The sequence below is a fragment of the Neomonachus schauinslandi genome, chromosome X (assembly GCF_002201575.2).
Source record: "Neomonachus schauinslandi chromosome X, ASM220157v2, whole genome shotgun sequence".
Lineage (NCBI taxonomy): Eukaryota > Metazoa > Chordata > Mammalia > Carnivora > Phocidae > Neomonachus > Neomonachus schauinslandi.
Genome location: NC_058419.1, coordinates 41,062,071 through 41,082,960, shown reverse-complemented (window position 1 = coordinate 41,082,960; position 20,890 = coordinate 41,062,071). Strand labels below are relative to the sequence as shown.

Genomic DNA, 20,890 nt, shown 5'->3' with positions numbered 1-20,890 from the left:
TTATGTTTACATTTTCTAATGAAAAGCTCAAACAAGCAAACACACCACTATATTTCATCCCTGGAAAACAATTGCTGCTAGAGAATGAGCCTGTATATCTGATTACTACTGATCTTTTTCTGAATTCAATTTGGCTACAGGTTTAATTCTAGTCTAGCCCAGCCCTTCTCCTATGTATCACATTTGGTACAAGATAACTGCTTCTTCCTGTATATTTCCTGATTATAGATCCTGTTTCTATATCCTTTGCCTAATGACAGCAGAAACTCCCATTGAGAGATGGACTATATTTTCTCATCCATTGATTTTGAGTTTGTCCATTTCGTTGTATTGGCCAATGAGATGTAAGTGGTGGTGGCATTATCAGAGACATGAAGAGCACTTTTGCATTTCAGCCTTAATTCTTGTGCTTTGGCATCACCATGAGAATATGCCAAGACTAACCTAACGGGGCATAAAAGATGAGTACACCAGAGCCAGGCCTTCCTAGGTTTCTGAAATGAGGCCTATCCAAATAAGCCAACAGCCAAACAACACACATCCATGCAAGTGAGCCCAGCCATAATTAGGAAAACTGCCCAGTTGAATCCAGACTAAAATGCTCACCTGCAGACTCATGTTCTAAATGGTTATTGATATATGTCACTGAGGTCTATTGGGTTTTCTTTAATACAGCATTATTATGGCAATAGATAAGGAATGTAAGGCTAAAATTGATACAACTTAAAAAATGATCCTAGAATTAGGTCTGTTAGGGTAATGTGAAGCTAAGATTAAGAAAATGAGTTTTATTTTATTTTTTATTTAAAGATTTTATTTATTTATTTGACAGAGAGAGACACAGCAAGAGAGGGAACACAAGCAGGGGGAGTGGGAGAGGGAGAAGCAGGCTTCCCGCAGAGCAGGGAGCCCAATGTGGGGCTTGATCCTGGACCCTGGGATCATGACCTGAACTGAAAGCAGACGCTTAATGACTGAGCCACCCAGGCGCCCCAAGAAAATGAGTTTTAAATAAGGGAGATGAAGACCTCCCAACCACATCACTACATTCCATACTCAGATTAATAAAGTTAGAGAAAAGAGATGCAGTATAAAACAGCTTATCCAGTGTATGAGGAAATTAGTCACATGACTAGGAAGTTGTGAAGCCAAAATGGGAACCCCGATTTTTCTGCATCCATAGCAGGTGAACATACTCTCTCTACCAGTCATTACTGCTTCATAGACTAGGAATCTGGTCTTTCTTGTAGAACATATGTAGGAGGTCTTAACCAGGCTCCGTGCTTTCCAGTGAGAAGCATTTTAAACATTAAACCTCTCTCACAATTTACCTCCAAAAAAACATAGAAAATACAACCATGTGTTCAAGGCAGAACTGCAGCCAGCATTGCTAATTAGCAAGGAATTAGATCCTAGATCATCCTCAGCTACAACCACTATGCCTGTATGCAAATCTTCTTGAGTGCACAGGAAGTTCCACCACCCTTGGCTAGAGAGGAGTGTGTATTTAAGTTAATGTATGATGTTATTTTACAGTTGTGATTTTTCCCAAAAGATTCAATGTATACATTTCTGCAAATAAAAAAATTTTACATAACATTACATGATTTTATATCACTTTATAGCATTCAACCTACTTGGTTTTTTATTATTCTTTTAATATTTACTTTATTATCATGTCAATATAGTACAAATAACTATAGAAAAATGAGAAAATAATAAAATTTTAATAAAAATGTTCATAACCCCATTTATCCAGAGATATCCATTGCTAATTCTATAGTATTTATCCATCCAGATGTATCATATATGTGTATATACATATATGGAATCCAACCTAATGGCTTTAGACAGCTGCATTATTGCAGTTAATATTCTTGTGTATGTTTCTATATATTATGCCGTGTACGGTTTACTCATCTGGTATATGAAAATACATTTAATTTAATATCTTCTCTCTTCTGAGAAAACAAAAAACACATTAGTACACTTGCTTACCAGAGCTAAAACTGTGGCAGAGACAGACAAATGGCAAAGGAAGCAAACAGAAGAGAAGTAAAATGAAAGGCAGTTAAACAACTAGGCACACCCATATACAGGCAGCACACTCCAGCCTATAGAAAATTCTGCCCTCACCTAAATGTGTGTGTGTGTGTGTGTGTTTTAATAAAATGGGATAGGCTATTTTCAGCTCTATTTTAGTTAAAAAAAAAAAACCTGGTCAATAAATAATTTTAAAAGATGCTAAAAAATTCAGAAAATATACATCATCGGTGGTCACACAATTAAGATAATATTTGGATCTATGAACTTCTAAATTTTAATATTTTATAGGAACACTGTTATTATTTTAAACTTACTAGTCTGTTTTATAGATTCAACATAATTTGAGTATCATTTTGAAGAATATATGTTCATCTTTTAAGCTTATAAGTTGTAGTTGTTTTTCTGATTAAAAGGTAATAAATTTTGAAGATATAAAAGCAAGAAAATGATCAAATGAGGATTTTAAATTATCATGTCTCCTCACTCTTTAAAACCTTCCCAAGACAACATTTTAAAAATATGTTGTACAAATTCTTGTATGCATTGTTTCACATTTTGTGCCAATGGGAAAGTAAAAAATTATTTTTCTCTCATTCAATTTCAAGGTAGATATTGATGGATTAAAAAACCAATAATAGCAAAGTGATAATAACTTTAACATATTTTAGATACAATTAGCATAACATAAAATTAACTTATTTTAAGGGTAAAATTCAATAATTTTGGATTAAAGTTAGAAAGTTATGCAACCACCACCACAATTTATACATTCTATTCAATTTTAGAAAATTTCCAACACCTCAAAAAATCCTCTGTGCCTATTTGCAGTCCATCCCTGCTTCCTACCTCAGACCCAAGCAAATATTAATGCACCTTCCATTTCTATGAATTTGCCTTCTCTGGATATTTTATATCATTTGAAACATACAATATATGGCCTTTTTCACTGGCTTTTTTTACTTGACAAAATGTGTTCAAAGTTCATCTATATTGTAGCATGAATCTGTACTTCATTCTTTATATGCTCAAATCATATTTCACTGTATAGGTAGAATACATTTTATTTACCCATTCATCGAGGGACATTTGGGTTGTTAAATTTATTCCTAAATATTTTATTTATAACATGTTATTATATAAAGAACTGAATTCTTCATTTTTGGATTTTTCATTGCTAATATAAAAAAACACAACAGATTTTTATATATTGATCTCATATTCTGTAATCTTACTGAACTCAACCTTAATAATTTATTTTGGATTATTTAGGATTTTTTATCATTTAAGACCATGTCTTCTGCAAATAGAAATAGTTTTATTCGTCCCTTTTCAATATGCATGCCTTTTATTTCTTTTTCTTGGCTAATTGCCTTGGCTAGAACTTCCCAGTATATTATTAAATAGAAGTGGCAAGAGCAGGCATCCTTGTCTGCTCTTGATCTTAAGAGGAAAGCTTTCAGTCTTTCACCAATAAGTATGATGCTAGCTATGACTTATTTCCAGTCTCTCATTTATCACTGTCCTTTCTTGCTTTTTGTCCAGTATGTTGAAAACCATTATTTCATATTTTTTCTGATTATTTTGGTTGTTTCACAGGAATGTGTGGTAGGCTGAATTAGGGACCTCCAAATACCTCCACATCCTAACCCCCAGAATCTGTGACTATATTACCTTATGTTGGAAAAAAAAAAAAAAAGGCTTTATGGGTGTGATTAAGTTAAGGACCTTGAGTAGAGAGATTATCCTGCAATATTTGGGTCAGCCCCATGTAATTACAAGTGTCCTTATAAGAGAGAAGACAATGTGAAGATGGAAGTAGAAAAAGATTTGAAGATGCCACCCAACTGGCTTCGAAGATGGAGGAAGGAGTCATAAGCCAATGAAGTAAATATATACATCTCTAGAAGCTATAAAAGACAAGGAGACAAATTCTTCCCTAGAGCCTCTGGAGGATCATGGCCTTGCCAAAATCTTGGTTTCATCCCGATGAAACCTATTTCAGACTTCTGAACTCCAGAACTGTAAGATGATAAATGTGTGTTGTTTTAAACCACTACATTTGTGGTAATGTGTTACAGCAGCAATAGGACACTAAATTTTGTTTCTGTTACTCCATAATCTGTGGAAACAGAAAGCAATAATATTCGTTCTGCATAAATTATTCTTGAGGAAAAAGAAGAGACAAAACAATTCCCACCTCATTACATGAAGCCAGCATTACCCTGAAATCAAGAAAGAAAACTCATGACATGAAATAGAAACTATAGCCCAATATGCCTCATTAATTTAAATGTGTTTTTTAGCAGATTAAAGCAGCAGTACATAAAAGAATAATATATTACGCTCAAGTAGAGTTCATTCTAGGAACAGGAGTGTGGTTAACTTGCTTCCCTTCTTCCAGATACATGTCTCCAGGTGGCACTCCTTATGAGCATAGCCTAACAGTGAACCAGGTAGCAAATCAGAAACAGAGTTAGCAGAGACCACACTTGTGTCACAGAGTAGAGTCAGAAATGTAAAGCTGGAAGATTTAAATAGGCATTATACCAACTGCTTATTAAAGCATAGTTAATACAAAGGAAACAACAATAAGTACTTTAAATAATCTGCTTTTCTTAATTAATAAATAGGAAAAAACATAATGAATAGGAAACATAATTAATAAATAGGAAAAAAACTATTACATCAACAAAATCACAATAAAAATTCAACCACTGAGACCAAAAGCTTTATTAAGGCGCTTGTACTTTATGCATATAGTAATGAAGAGCCATTTACAGATTTTAATTAGTTACATAATAAGTTAAAATTTTTCCTTTATAACTGTAATTTTCCAAAGTGGTGTTCGGGTAACTAGGAGGTGTGCAAATAATCCACTTCAGTCCAAGAAAAAATGCATTAGTATTTCTATTATATTCATGGTATCTCACCATTCATTTTCTTCAAAGTTTGTGCATTCATAACTTAACCATTCCCAAATTTCCTTAATATATGAAGATATATTATAAATGAAGATACATCTTTCAGGGGTACTACAAAAATATTTCATGGAGAGCGGTGCATAGTCAAAAACAATTTACGAACTTTGGCTTTACAGAATCTGAGATCACAGAGCCCTCACACTACGGGGGTGTCATCCAAGGACATAGAAACAAGGGAGGAAATGGAATAACTAGTGACTCAGCCTCTTTAGTCTGTTCTCAGCAGTGGCTGCCAGCCTCCCCTCAAAACAGGAATAATCAGCCTTTATATTTGCAATCATATATTTAATTACTCTCCCCCCACAAACCCTCCCATATACACAACACTCATGGTGATGGGAGACACCCAAATTATCTTATTTTGATGCAAGTATCACACATTTTCTGTCTGTGAACATCCAAGTTAAATGTTTTTCTTCCAGGGTAAGATAACATAGTTCAGGTGTCATGGAAACCAAAAGTACATTATGTTTCTATGGTTGACATCAGTTTTCTATGGCAACTGGATAGGGCAAATTCATCCTCAGAGGCAAAATTTTAATCTCTACCTCAGACACTGGAGCCTCCCAATCCAATAAATGAATGAATAAATATTAGAGGAAACACCACAAATTTACTGCAGGGATATGTGTTGGAGGGAAAATATTTCTATACAATGCTTTAGGGAATCAATTTAAATAGAAAAGTTGACAAGTTTGGCTTTCCTGTCAGGCACACACCTGTGTTCCAGCCCCAACTCAGCATACTTACAAGACTTTTATAATATATGCTGGGTCTAAAGGAGGTCTCAGAAGTCACCCATTCCAAATTCCACTCTCATTTTCACATGGCACCCAATGATGTAAATTCTCAACAAGAGAGAAAATCCGGGCATATCTGAGACATTTTCATATCCCTACAGTAAGTGCCTCAGGTGTGACTCACATGGCAGAAGGGATCAGAACACTTCTGTCTACCTTCAAATAGAACCTTCACTCATAAACACACAGACAAGGGTTACTTGGAACTCCAAATACCAGAAGCTGGTTTACAGATGTTTCTGTCAGCACATGCCTTTGCCAAAGATCTCTACCTCTGTGAAATATGTAGTGCATCCCAGTCATCATAGAAATTAGATTGTCCTATAAGTCATAAGATTAACTTCTCCGTCCTATAAGTCATAAGATTAACTTCTCCATCCTCTGGCACCCGAAATTATCTTTAGAGCCAGAGCCTAAAACCATAATTCTGTCATTCAAAATATCCATATGCTTAGGGGCACCTGGGTGGCTCAGTCAGTAAAACAGCCAACGCTTGATTTTGGCTCAGGTCATGATCTTGGGGTCCTGGGATAGAACCCCATGTCAGGCTCTGTGCTCAGTGGAGAGTCTGAGGATTCTCTCTCTCTCTCCCTCTACCCCTACCACTGCTCATGCTCTCTCTTTCTATAAAATAAATAAATTTAAAAAATATCCACATGCTTAAAGAAAAGAAATATTTACAGGATTTGTCATTAAATTATGTCATGACAAAAAAAACCCTGACAAAATCAAAGCTGCCACAAAAGGAGGAATAACAGGGGCATCTGGGTGGCTCCGTTGGTTAAGCATCCAACATGATTTTGGCTCGGGTCATGAACTCAGGGTCATGGGATCGAGCCCCACTTTGGGCTCCATGCTCAGCAGGGAGTCTGCTTGAGATTCTCTCCCTCTCCCTCTGCCCCTACCCCTGCTTGTGCACACTCTCTCTCTCTCTCAAATAAATAAATCTTTAAAAAGGAGGAATAACAATAAACAGTGGTATATTCAGAAATTAAATTCTGTATATCTATTATGAAGATGAGGGCAGGGGCACCTGGGTGGTTCAGTCAGTCAAGCGTCTGCCTTCAGCTCAGGTCATGATCTCAGGGTCCTGGGATCAAGTTCCACATCAGGCTCTCTGCTCAGTGGGGAGGCTGCTTCTCAATCTCCTTCTATGCTCTCCCTCTCTCTCTCTCAAATAAATAAATAAAATCTTTAAAAAAAAAGATGAGGGCAAATTAAATGTACTAACAAGAAAAATAGTAAAATAAAGTCAAGTTACAGCTACTGTTGAAAACAGTATGAAGATTCCTCAAAAAATCAGAAATAGAAAAAAAATATGATCCAGTAATTCCACTACTGGGTAGTTACCCAAAGAAAATGAAAACACTAATTTGAAAAGATATATGAACCCTATGTTGATTGCAGCATTATTTGCAATAGCCAAAATATGGAGGTAAGCTAAGTGTCCATCAATAGACAAATGGATAAGGAAGATTTGGTATATATATGAATGGAATAGTATGGAATGGAGTGGAATATTACACAGCCATAAAAAAAGATGGGATCATGCCAATGACAACAACATGGATGGACCTAGAAGGTATTAAGTTAAGTGCAATAAGTCAGATTGAGAAACAAATACTATATGATTTCACTCATATGTGGAATCTAAAAAACACAAGTGAATAAGCAAACAAAAAGCAGAAACAGACCTATAAATAGAGAGAAAAAACTGAAGGTTGCCAGAGGGGAGGGGGGAGCAAAATGGGTGAAAGGGAGTGGGAAGTACAGGCTTCCAGTTATGAAATGAATAAGTCATGGGAATAAAAGATACAGCATAGGGAATATACTCAATAGTAATGTGATAGCATTGTACGGTGACAGATGGTAGCAACATTTGTGGTGAGCACAACATAACATACAGAGAAGTTGAATCACTATGTTGTGCACCTGAAACTAATGTAACATTGTGTGTCAACTATACTCAAATAGAAAATTTTTTAAAAATCAAGTTACAGTTGGGGAACCGAGTGGCTCAGTTGGTTAAGCATATGCCTTTGGCTTAGGTCATGATCCCAGGGTCCTAGGATCAAGCCCTTTATGGGGCTCCCTGCTCAGCGGGGAGTCTGCTTCTCCCTCTCCTCCTCCCCTCCCCCACATGCATGCTCTTTCTCTCAAATAAATAAATAAAATCTTTTAAATTTTTTTAAAAAATCAAGTTACAGAAATAATTTTAAAAAGTGTGAAGCATTATAAAACACATTGAAAATAATGCTGTATGTTTCTTCTTAAAACATAACTATGCACAGATAAAAGAACTTGAAGGGTATACACTAAACTGTTGAAATTGTATATAAAGGCAGGAGAGTAGCACTATAGGAGGTTTAGTGAAATGAAACTTCAGAATTCCTTTAATTTTAAGTACTTCACAAGGAAAACCAATTGATGTTTTACAAATGCTACTAAATATTACAGGCATACCTCATTTTATTGCATTTGGCTTTATTGCACTTTACAGATATTATATTTTATACAAATCAAAGATTTGTGGCAACCTTGCATCAAGCAATTCTATCAGTGCCATTTTTCCAATAGCATTTGCTCACTTCATGTCTGTCATATTTTGGTAATTCTCACAATATTTCAAACTTATTCATTATTATTGTATTTGTTATGGTGATCTGTGATCAGTGATTATGACTCACTGAAAGCTCAGGTGATTAGCATTTTTAGCAATAAAGTATTGTTTAATTAAGGCATGTACATTTTTTAGACATAATGCTAATGCACACAATAGAGTATAGTATAAACATAACTTTTATAAGCACTGAGAAGATAAAAAATTCATTTGACTTGCTTTATTGTAATATTTGCTTTATTGCAGTGGTCTGGAACTGTACCTCCAATATCTCCAAGGTATGCCTGTACTTTTTTTTCTTTTTTATAAACAACAAAAATTTATTTCTCACAGTTCTGGAGCCTGGGAAGCCCAAGATCATGGCACCAGCAGCTTCAGTGTCTGATGTGAGTCTGCTGCCTCACTGAGAGCCCTTTTCTCACTGTAAGCACGTGGTAGAAGGGGTATGCCTGTACTTTTAAAAGCACTATACAAAGACAAGAAAAGATAAATCGGTTATATGTGAAAGAAAGAACCAAACAAATGTAGTGATTTTAGTATCAGATAAAATAAAATTCAAGGAGAATAGATTTGAATGGACTTACAGGACGATTTTAAAATATAAAAAGAACTACTCATAACAAACTTTTATGTACCCCAAAACAAAGATTTTTATTTATACAGAGAATCTGCTAGAACTACAACAAATTAAGATTCCATACATATAGTAGGAAACTAAAACACCATGTTTAAAAATGAATTGACTCATGTATATATTTTGGAGAACCCAAGTTGAATTGTGTCCCCCAAATAGATATATTGAAGTCTTAACCCATGGTGCCCACAAGTGTAACCTTACTTAAAAGCAGGGTCTTTGCAGATAGAATCAAATTAAGATGAAGTCATTAGAGTGGGCCTTAATCCAATATGACTGGTGTCCTTATAAGAAGAGGAAGGGTACCTGGGTGGTGTAGTCAGCTGAGCATCCGACTCTTGGTTTTAGCTGGGGCCATGGTCTTGGGGTTGTGAGATTGGGCCCTGCATCAGGCTCTGAGCTCAGTGCAGAGTCTGCTTAAGATTCTTCCTCCCTCTCCCACTCCCCACCCCCCACTTGTGCTCTCTCTCTCTCAAATAGATAAATAAGTGTTTTAAAAAAATGAAGAAGAGGAGATAGAGAACAGAGATACATTCAGGAAGAATGCCAAGTGACAATGAAGGAAGAGATTGGAATTATGCTGCCACAAACCAAAGAATGTCTGGGGTTATCAGAAGCCAGAAAAGGCAAGAAAGGATTTTTCCCCTGGAGGCTTTAGAAGGAGCATAGCCCTACTAACACCTTGATTTCAGACTTCTAGCTTCTAGAGCTTAGAGACAATAAATTTCTGGTTTTAAGCCACTCAGTTTGTGGTTTCAGTGGTCCTGGGAAACTAATACAATGCTCTTTATCAAATTGAGAAAGTTCTCTTCTATTTGAATTTTTCTGAGAGTTTTATTTCTTATCATGGATAAGTGTTGGGTTTTTTTGGGTTTTTTTCTGTATAGATTGATAGGATCATATAATTTTCACTTTTTATGTATGATGGATTAAAATGACAGATTTTAAAATATTGAACCAACCTTGCATCTCTGGAATAAACCCCATTGTGTATAATTATTTTTCTACATATGCTAACATTTTATAAAGAATTTTCATCAGTATTCATGACAGGTATTGGTATATAGTTTTCTTTTTTGTATGCTGTCTTTGGCTTTTATATAAGTATGATATTAACTTCATAAAATAAACTGGGAAGTGTTCCCTCCATTTCCATTTTTTGGAAGAGATTGTATATAATTTGTATTAATTCTTTAAACATTGATCAGAATTCTCCAATGAAATCATCTTGGCCTGGAGATTTCTTATTTGGGAGGTTTTTAGAATAGACTTTTTGGGCACCTGCGTGGCTCAGTCAGTTAAATGTCTCCCTTTAGCTCAGGTCATGATCCCAGGGTCCTGGGATCGAGTCCCACATTAGGCTCCATGCTCAGCGTGAAGCCTGCTTCTCCCTCTGCCTGCTTCTCCTTCTGCCTGCCATTCCCCCTGCCTGTGCTCTCTCTCTCTGACAAGTAAATAAATAAAATCTTAAAAAAAAGAATAGACTTTATTTGGTTGTGATGAGCACTGGGTGTTGTATGAAAGTGATGGATCATTGAATTCTACACCTGCAACTAATCACTTCCATACAACACCCAGTGCTCATCACAAGTGCCCTCCTTAATCCCCATCACCTATTTAGCCCATCCTCCTGCCCACCTTCCCTCCAGCAACCCTCAGTTTGTTCTCTGTAGTTAAGAGTCTGTTTCTTGGTTTGCCTCTCTTTTTTCCCCTGCATTCATTTGTTTTGTTTCTTAAATTCCACATATGAGTGAAATCTTATGGTATTTGTTTTTCTCTGACAGACTCAGTTCACTTAGCATAATACTTTCTAGCTCCATCCATGTCATTGCAAATGGTAAGATTTCATTCTTTTTGATGGCTGAGTAATATTCCATTGTCTATAACTGCTTTATCTATTTATCAGTCGATGGACATTTGGGCTCTTCTATAATTTGGCTATTGTTGATAATGCTACTATAAACATCTGGGTGCATGTTTTCCTTTGAATCAGTATTTTTGTATCTTTGGGTAAATACTTAGTAGTGCAATTGCTGGGTCATAGGTAGTTCTATCTTTAACTTTTTAAGGAACCTCCATACTGCTTTCCAGTGTGGCTGCAGCAATTTGCATCCCACCAATAGTGTAAGATGGTTCCCTGTTCTCCACATCCTCACCAGCACCTTTTGTTTCCGGTGTTGTTAATTTTAGCCATTCTAACTGGCATAAGGTGATAGACCATTGCAGTTTTTATTTGTATTTCCCTGGTGATGAGTAATGTTGAGCATCTTTTCATGTGTCTGTTAGTCATCCGTATGTCTTCTTTGGAAAAATGTCTTTTCATGTCTTCTGCCCATTTTTAACTGGATTATTTGTTTTTTGGGTGTTCAGTTGTATAATTTCTTTATAGATTTTGGATACTAACCTTTTATCAGATGTCATTTGCAAATATCTTCTTCCATTTCATAGGTCGCCTTTTAGTTTTGTTGATTGTTTCCTTCGCTGTGCAAAAGCTTTTTATCTTTTTTTTAAATTCATTTAGCCAACTTATAGTACACCTTTGGTGTCAGATGTAGTGTTCAATAATTTATCAGTTGCATATAACACCCAGTGCTCATCACATCATATGCCCTCCTTAACTTGATGAAGTCCCAATAGTGTATTTTTGCTTTTGTTTCCCTTGCCTCAGAAGATGTATCTAGAAAGAAATTGCTATAGCCAGTGTCAAAGAGGTTACTGCCTGTGCTCTCCTCTAGGATTTTAATGGTTTCAGGTCTCACACTTAGATTTTTAACCCATTTTGAATTTATTTTTGTGTATGGTGTAAGAAAGTGGTCCAGTTTCATTCTTTTGCATGTTGCTGTCCTGTTTTCCAGACACCACTTGTTGAAGAGATTGTCTTTTTTCCATGGATAGTCTTTCCTGCTTTGTCAAAGATTAGTTGACCATATAGTTGTGGGTCCATTTCTGGTTTCTCTGTTCTGTTCTATTGATCTATGTGTCTGTTTTTGTGCCAGTACCATACTGTCTGGATGACTACAGCTTTGTAATATAGCTTGAAGTCCGGAATCATGATGCCTCCAGCTTTGCTTTGCTTTTTCAGGATTGCTTTGGCTATTCAGGGTCTTTTGTGATTCCATACAAATTTTAGGATTGTTTGTTCTAGCTGTGTGAAAAATGCTGGTGGTATTTTGATAAGGATTACATTAAATGTGTAGATTGCTTTGGGTAGTACAGACATTTTAACAATGTTTGTTCTTCCAATCCATGAGCATGGAATGTTTTTCCATTTCTTTGTGTCCTCTTCAATTTCTTTCATAAGTGTTCTATAGTTTTCAGAATACAGATCTTTTACCTCTTTGGTTAGATTTATTCCTAGGTATCTTATGTTTTTTGGTGCAATTGTAAATTGGATCAATTCCTTGATATCTCTTTCTGCTGCTCCATTATTAGTTTATAGAAATGCAACAGATTTCTGTATGTTGATTTTGTATCCTGTGACTTTACTGAATTTGTGTATCAGTTCTAGCAATTATTTGGAGTCTTTCAGGTTTTCTATATAGAGTATGATGTCATCTGCAAATAGTGAAAGTTTGACTTCTTCCTTGCCAATTTGGATGCCTTTTATTTCTTTTTGTTGTCTGATTGCTGAGACTAGGACTTCCGGTACTATGATAACTAACAATGGTTAGTTAGTGGACATCCCTGTCTTGTTCCTGACTGTAGAAGGAAAGCTCTCAGTTTTTCCCCACTGAGGATGATATCAGCTGTGGGTTTTTCTTTTTCTTTTTTTTTTTTTAAGATTTTATTTATTTATTTGACAGAGAGAGAGCGAGAGCAGGAACACAAGCAGGGGGAGTGGGAGAGGGAGAAGCAGGCTTCCCGCCGAGCAGGGAGCCCGATGTGGGACTCAATCCCAGGACCCTGGGATCATGACCTGAGCCGAAGGCAGACGCTTAACGACTGAGCCACCCAGGTGCCCCAGCTGTGGGTTTTTCATATATGGCCTTTATGATGTCAAAGTATGTTCCCGCTAATTGTACTTTGTTGAGGGTTTTTATCATGAATGGATATTGTACTTTGTCAAATGCTTTTTCTGCATCTATTGAAAAGATCATATGGTTTTTATCCTTTCTTTTACTAATGTGGTGTGTCACATTGATTGATTTGCAAATATTGAACCACCTTGCAGCCCAGGAATAAATCCCACTTGATCATGGTGAATGATTATTTAACTGTACTGTTGGATTCAATTTGCTAGTATTTTGTTGAGAATTTTTACATCCATGTTCATCAGGGATATTGGCCTATAGATCTTTTTTTTCAGTGGGGTCTTTGTCTGGTTTTGGAATCAGAGTAATGCTGGCCTAATAGAATGAATTTGGAAGTTTTCCTTCCTTTTCTTTTTTCTTTTTTTTTTTTTAATAGTTTGAGAAAAATAGGTATTAACTCTTCTTTAAATGTTTGGTAGAGGGCGCCTGGGTGGCTCAGTCAGTTAAGCGTCTGCCTTCAGCTCAGGTCATGATCCCAGGGTCCTGGGATCGAGTCCCGCACTGGGCTGGGAGTCTGCTTCTCCCTCTGCTCCTCTCACCCACTCATGCTCTCTTTCTCTCTTGCACGTGCTCTCTAAAAAATAAATAAATACTTTTTTTTTTTAATAAATGCTTGGTAGAATTCACCTGTGAAGACATCTGTCCTTGGACTTTTGTTTGTTGGGAGTTTTTAAATTACTGATTCAATTTCTTTGCTGGGTTTTGGTCTGTTCAAATTTTCTATTTCTTACTGTTTCAGTTTTTGTAGTTTATTTCTAGGAATTTATCCATTTCTTCCAGGTTGTCCAATTTGTTGGCATATAATTTTTCACAATATTCTCTTATAATTGTTTATATTTTTGTGGCATTAGTTTTTATTTCTCCTCTTTCATTTGTGATTTTATTTATTTGGGTCCTTTGTTCTTTTTGATAAGTCTGGCTATTTCTTATTATTTTTTTCCCAAAGAACCAGCTCCTGGTTTCATTGATATGTTCTACTGTTTTTAGTTTCTATATCATTTATTTCTGCTCTAATCTTTATTATTTCCCTTCTTCTGCTCCTTTAGGCTTCATTTGTTTTCTTTTTCTAGCTCCCTAGGTGTAAGATTAGGTTGTTTATTTGATTTTTCTTGCTTCTTGAAGTAGGCCTGTATTGCTATATACTTCCCTCTTAGGACTGCCTTTGCTGCATCCCAAAGGTTTTGACCATCATGTTTTCAAAAATATAGAATGCTTCACAAATTTGCATGTCATCTTTGCACAGGGACCCTGCTAATCTTCTCTGTATTGTTCCAATTTTAGTATATGTGCTGCCAAAGGAAGCACTTAATAAAATTTTTTTAAAAAGCAAAAAAAGGAAAGGAGACTTTATTTAAGAATGGCTGTACATTTACATTAAAATTGAAAGGATGGTGCAGAGTTCCCATATATCCCCTCACATGGTTTCTCCTATTATCGACAGCTTATGTTATTATGGTACGTTCACTGTAATTAATGAACCAATATTAATACTCTATTTTTAACTAAAGTACATAGCTTATTCAAATTTCCTTGGTTTTTACCTGATGTATTTCTGCTCCAGAACCCCATCCAGGATTCTATATTACGTTTATTGTTGTGTCTCCTTAGGCTTCTCTTGGCAGTGAAAAGTCCTCAAATTTTTCCTATTCATGGTGACCTTGGCAGTTTTAAAGCATATTGGTCAAGTGTTTTGTAGACTATCCTTCTATTGGAATTTTTATAATTTTTAAACCATGATTAAACTAGGATTATGGTTTTTCTTTTTTGAGGAATACAACATAGGTAAGTTGCCATTTTCATCACTTCGTATAAAGATAAATACTCTCAACATGACTTATCACTATTGATACTGACATTGATCACTTAGCTGAGGTAGATTTTGCCAAACTTCTTCACTGGAAAATTGTCCTTTGTCCATAGCCCCCTTAAAATACTGTATTTTGGAAAAGGAATTCACTTCACTCAGCAGGCTATATTTAAGGTGTAGGGATTTATGCTCTCTTTCTTTTAGTGCAAAGTATCTATACAAGTCATTTAGAATTTTTATGCAAGAAAAAATATGCTTTTAGTTCATTTAGCATCCTTATGACATGTTTTGAATTCTTTGTCTGGTAACTCATATATCTCCATTTCTTTCGTGTGAATTTCTGGAGATTTATTTTGTTCCTTCAACTTGGCCATATTTCCCTGTTTCTTTGTATGTCTTGTTATCTTTTGTTGGGACTTGAGCATTTGAAAAAACAGCCACTTCACCTAGTCTTTACAGTCTAGCTTTGTATAAGGATGACCTTCACCAATAAGCCTACTTTGAGATTCTGGAGGCCTCTCAAGCCTTTTCTGGAGGTGCATCTTTTCTGGGTTTGTATGCATAACCTCATATTTGAAGATGTTTCCCTGTTTCTACTCAGAAACTTCCCCTGATGTCTGTTTGTAGTCCTAGAGTTTTGCTGGTGTTGTAGCAAGCTGTAGCACATGAGCTCTACCTAGTGTCTGTCCTCAGTACTGTAGATTATTTGGCCTTAGACCATAAATTGATCTTTGTTCTCAGCAGCCCTCAACCTGGTGCCAATTCCTGTCAGTGTTTTGACCCATGTAAGAGAACCCCAGTCCCTAATGCAACCCCCTGAAAAGTCAGAATGTTTGCTGTGCATTCCACTCTTCTCTTTGCCTCCCTGGAAGGAAGCCAGGTGTTGGAAGTTTTCTCATTACCACACTGTGCTGTACCAGAAGTGGGAGCTTTGGTGAGTAACTACCACCAATTTTCTGTCTTCAATGTGGTTCTTCTTAGGCATGTGCTGGCCTGTAGTTCAGGAACTTCTTAACTGGTTTTCATGAAAGCAGTCGGTCGGTGCAATGTTATGTTCATGTTTCTGTGGGATAAGGAGGATCTGGGGCTTTCTGTTCTGCCATCTTGGTGACAATATTCCACTAACATCCTTTTAATACAGATTTGGAGATATTTATTAGGATTTCGCTGAATTTCTAGATTATTTTGAGGAGAATGTATAACTTCATAAGTTTTTCCTCAAGTTATCCATCAGGTATTCATAGTTTATTCATAATGCTTAAACGGTAATAATTACGACCTTGAAAATTGTGAAACTGCCCTCTCATTTCTTAAAGAAATGGAAAAGTTTAGACTTTCCCCTTACATTCTAAATATAAATCTGTGAACAAATACAAGTAACCATTCCAGCTAACAAGATTTCACAATAAGAGCTCAATTTTGCTATCCTTTAATTAAAAATAAACCATCGCAGAGAATTTCAGTTCTGCCAAAGTGAAGTTGCCCTACTCCTCCCAGGACCTACCCATGAAAGAAAAAACTTTCTGGACATAACACAACAAAAAAACATAAGAAGACTCTGAAAGAACTCAAAGGGGCACAGCAGGGAGCTAATCTTCCATTCCCCATCTGAAGCTGGCAGTGCTCTGGTTCCCCAGCAATGGTAGTATTAACAGGTTTCAGCAACCATTTAATTCTCTACCCCACACAATGTCAGTAAGACTGAACAAGGTGATACAAGTTGGAGCCATTTGGCAATCCACTTTATCCCCAGTAGGAAGCTGAGCCTTCCCCCTTAATCCCGCAATCTCATCCAGCATCAGCAAGACTATATAAGGAAAAGTAACATGAGGTGGAGCTAGTCATTATTCTGCCCATCCTCTACCAATATCAGTTTGGAAGTGTAACCTCTTTTTAAATTTTTTAGAAGCATTTAAGAAAGATTGGTGTTAATTATCCTTTAACGGTTCGGGAGAATTCACCAATGAAGCTATCTGATCCTGGGTTTTTCTTTGCTTTTAATTTCTGAATCACTCCTTACTCATTGTTGCTCTCTTCACATTTTCTATTTATTCATGTTTCAATCTTGATAGGTTGTGTGTTCCTATGCTTGTATCCATTTCTAATAGATTATCCAATTTGTTGGCATTTAATTATTCATAATAACCTCTCATAATCCTTTTTATTTCTGTGGCATCAGTTGTTATGTCCTCTTTTGCATTTCTGATCTTATTTGAGTCTTCTCTCTTGTTTTCTTAGTCAAACTAAGGGTTTGTCACTTTTGTTTATCTTTCCAAAAAAATAATTCAGTTTTGTTAATTTTTTCTATTGTTTTTTTATTTTCTATTTCATTTAGTTCTGCTCTGATCTTTATTATTTATTTTCTCCTGATAACTTTGGGCTTCGTTTGTTCTTATTTTTCTAGTTCCTTGAGGTGTGAAATTGGGTTGCTTATTTAGGAGCTTTTCCCTTTTTTTAATGTAGAGGATCACTATAAAATTCCCTCTTAGTATTGCTTTTGTTGCATCTCAGGAATTTTGCTCTGAGTGAAAAGGCAACTTAAAGAATGTGAGATATTTACAAACCATATATCTGATAAAAGCTTAATATCCAAAATATATAGGGAAGTCCTACAACTCAACAGCAAAACAAAACAAAAAAATATATAGTAGTTCCCCCTTACCTGCAGTTTCACCTTCAGTTACCTGTAATCAACTGCTATCCAGAAGCAGATGATCCTCCTTCTGACATATTTTCAGAAGGCCAACAGTAGCCTAATACTACATCACAAGGCCTACATCATTCACCTCACTTTATCTTGTCACATAGGCATTTTATCATCTCACATCATCACAAGAAGATATTTTGAGAAAGAGTACATTCCCATCGCATTTATTACAGTATATTGGTATAATTGTTCTATTTTATTATTAGTTGTTAATCTCTTACCATGCTTAATTTATAAATTAAACTTTATAAAAGTTATGTATATATAGGAAAAACATAGTATATATAGGGTTCAGTACTATCTGAATTTCCAAATATCCACTGGGGTCTTGGAATGTATAAGGGGAGATACTGTAACACAATTTAGAAATGGAAAAAGGGGGCGCCTGGGTGGCTCAGTTGTTAAGCGTCTGCCTTCGGCTCAGGTCATGATCCCAGGGTCCTGGGATCGAGTCCCACATCGGGCTCCCTGCTCCACGGGAAGCCTGCTTCTCCCTCTCCCACTCCCCCTGCTTGTGTTCCTACTCTCGCTATGTCTCTCTCTGTCAAATAAATAAATAAAAAATCTTTAAAAAAAAAAAAAAAAAAAAAAGAAATGGAAAAAGGACTTAAATAGACATCTCTTTAAAAAAGACGTTCAAATGATCAACAGGTATATGAAAAAAGTGCTCACCATCACTAATCATGAGGGAAATGTAAATCAAAACCACAATTAAATATCATCTTACTCTTGTTAGGATGACTATCTTTAAAAAAAGAGATAACAAGTGTTGACAAGGATATAAAGAAATGAAACCCTTGTACACTGTCAGTGGGAATGTAAAATGATGCCAATGCTATGTAAAACAGTATGAAGGTTTCTCAAAAACCTAAAAATAGAACTACCATATGGTCCAGAAATCCCACTTCTGTGTATTTATCTGAAGGAAATGAAATCAGGATTTTGAAGAGATATCTGCACTCACGTGTTCATTGCAGCATTATTCACAATAGTCAAGAAATGGAAACAACATAAATGTCCATTGACAGAAGAATATATCAAGAAAATGTGGTATATACATACATAAAATGAAATTCTATTCATCCTTAAAAGAAAAGGAAGGAAATCCTGCCATTTGGGACAACATAGATGGACCTGGAGGACATTATGCTAGGTGAAATAGCCAGTCACAGAAGGACAAATACTGCATGATTCCACTTATATGAAGTATCTAAAATCATCAATTTACAGAAACAAAGTAAAATGGCTGTTTTCAGGGTCTGGGGGAAGGAGAAATGGAGTGTTGCTGTTCAACAAGTATAAAGTTTTAGTTAGGCAAGATGAATAAATTCTACAGATCTGCTGTACGACATTGTACTGACAGTTAACAATACTGTATTTTGTACTTAAAGAAGTAAATAAGAAGACTGTTGAATCACAGACCGGTACCTCTGAAACAAATAATACATTATATGTTAAAAAAAGAAGAAGATAGTAGGAAGGGAAAAATGAAGGGGGAGAATCGGAGGGGGAGATGAACCATGAGAGATGATGGACTCTGAGAAACAAACTGAGGGTTCTAGAGGGGAGGGGAGTGGGGGGATGGGTTAGCCCGGTGATGGGTATTAAGGAGGGCATGTACTGCATGGAGCACTGGGTGTTATACGCAAACAATTAATCATGGAACACTACATCAAAAACTAATGATGTCATGTATGGTGATTAACATAACATAATAAAATTTAAAAAAAGAAGTAAATAAGAGGGTAGATATCATGTTGTGCTCTTACCACAATAAAAAAAAAAGGAGAGGAATTATTTGTTGTCAGTAATTAGTTTAAATGTAAACAGATTAAGCCCTTAAATAAAAGGTTGAAATTAGCCAGCGGGTTTTTAAAGAACATGATCCAATTATATTCAGTTTAGAAGAGACACACTATAGATAAGTTTAAAGTAAAAGGGTAGAAAAAAATATTTCATGCAAATAGTAACCAAAAGAGAGCTGGGGTGGCTATACTAATATCAAACAAAAAGAACTTTAAAAGATATTAAAGACAAGAAAAGACATTATTTATTCATAAAAGTGTCAATCAGAATGATATAGCAATTAGAAACATATACCCACATAAAAACAAAACCCCAAAATATAGGAAGCAAAAATTGACAGAATTGAAGGGAGAAATAGTTAATTCTACAATAACAGAGGTTTCAATTTCCCTCTTTCAAAAATGCAAAGAACAGCTAGATAGAAGATCAAAAAGGAAATAGAGGCCTTGAACAACACAATAAACCAATTAGATTTAATCGACATATGCAGAACACCCCACTCAACAGCAATATCAGAATACACATTCTTCTTGGTGTACATGAAACATTCTCCAGGGTAGAGCATATGTTAGGCCACATAACAATTAATATATTTTCTTTTTTTATTTAAATTCTATTAGCCAAAATATAGTACATCATTAGTTTTGATATAATGTTCAATGATTCATTAGTTGCGTATAACACCCAGTGCTCATCACAATTAATATATTTTAAAAGTGAAATTATATTAAGTATTTTCTTTGACCACAATAGGGGAAAACTGGAATCAATAACAAAGAAAACTGGAAAATGTGCCAATACATACAAATTTTAAAATACTAAACAAAAAAAGAATGGGTCAAAGGGAAAAGCACAACTGATATTAGAAAAAACAGTAAAATGAGTGCATATGTAAACAAAACATACCAAAATTTATGAGGTATAGTGAAAGCAGTGCTCAACAGGAAATTTATAACTATAAATGCCTATATTTAAAAATAAGAAAAATCCCAAATCAGTAACCTAACTTTACAGCTTAATGAGATTAAAAAATGAAGAGCAAGTAAACCCAAAGCTAGGAGAAAGAAGGAAATAATAAAGATCAGAGCAGAGGTAAATGGTAGATAATATAAAAACAATAAAGAGAATCAACAAAACCAATAATTGGTTCTTCGAAAAGATAAACAAAATTAACAAACTTTTGTCTAGACTGACCAGAAAAAAGAGGACTTAAGTCATTAAAACCAGAAAATGAAAGTGGGGACATGTTATGAGCTGAATTGTGTCACACCAAAATTCATATGTTTTAGTTCTGGCCCCTATTACCTCAGAATGTGACTGTATTTTGAGAAACAATCTTTAAAGAGGTAATTAGTTTAAATGAAATCATTGAAGTGGGCCCTAATCCAATATAATCGGTGTCCTTATAAGAAGGGGAAATTAGAGTGCAGCTGCACATATGAAGACCATATGAAGACA

The 20,890-nt window shown here is 35.5% G+C and overlaps 1 non-coding gene across 1 annotated transcript; it reads right to left on the bottom strand.

Moving 5' to 3' along the window:
• Positions 1 to 14,310: 14,310 nt before the first annotated feature.
• Positions 14,311 to 14,417, bottom strand: LOC123323449. The gene has a single exon (XR_006539394.1). It is a non-coding gene; the product is annotated as a U6 spliceosomal RNA (small nuclear RNA).
• Positions 14,418 to 20,890: the final 6,473 nt, after the last annotated feature.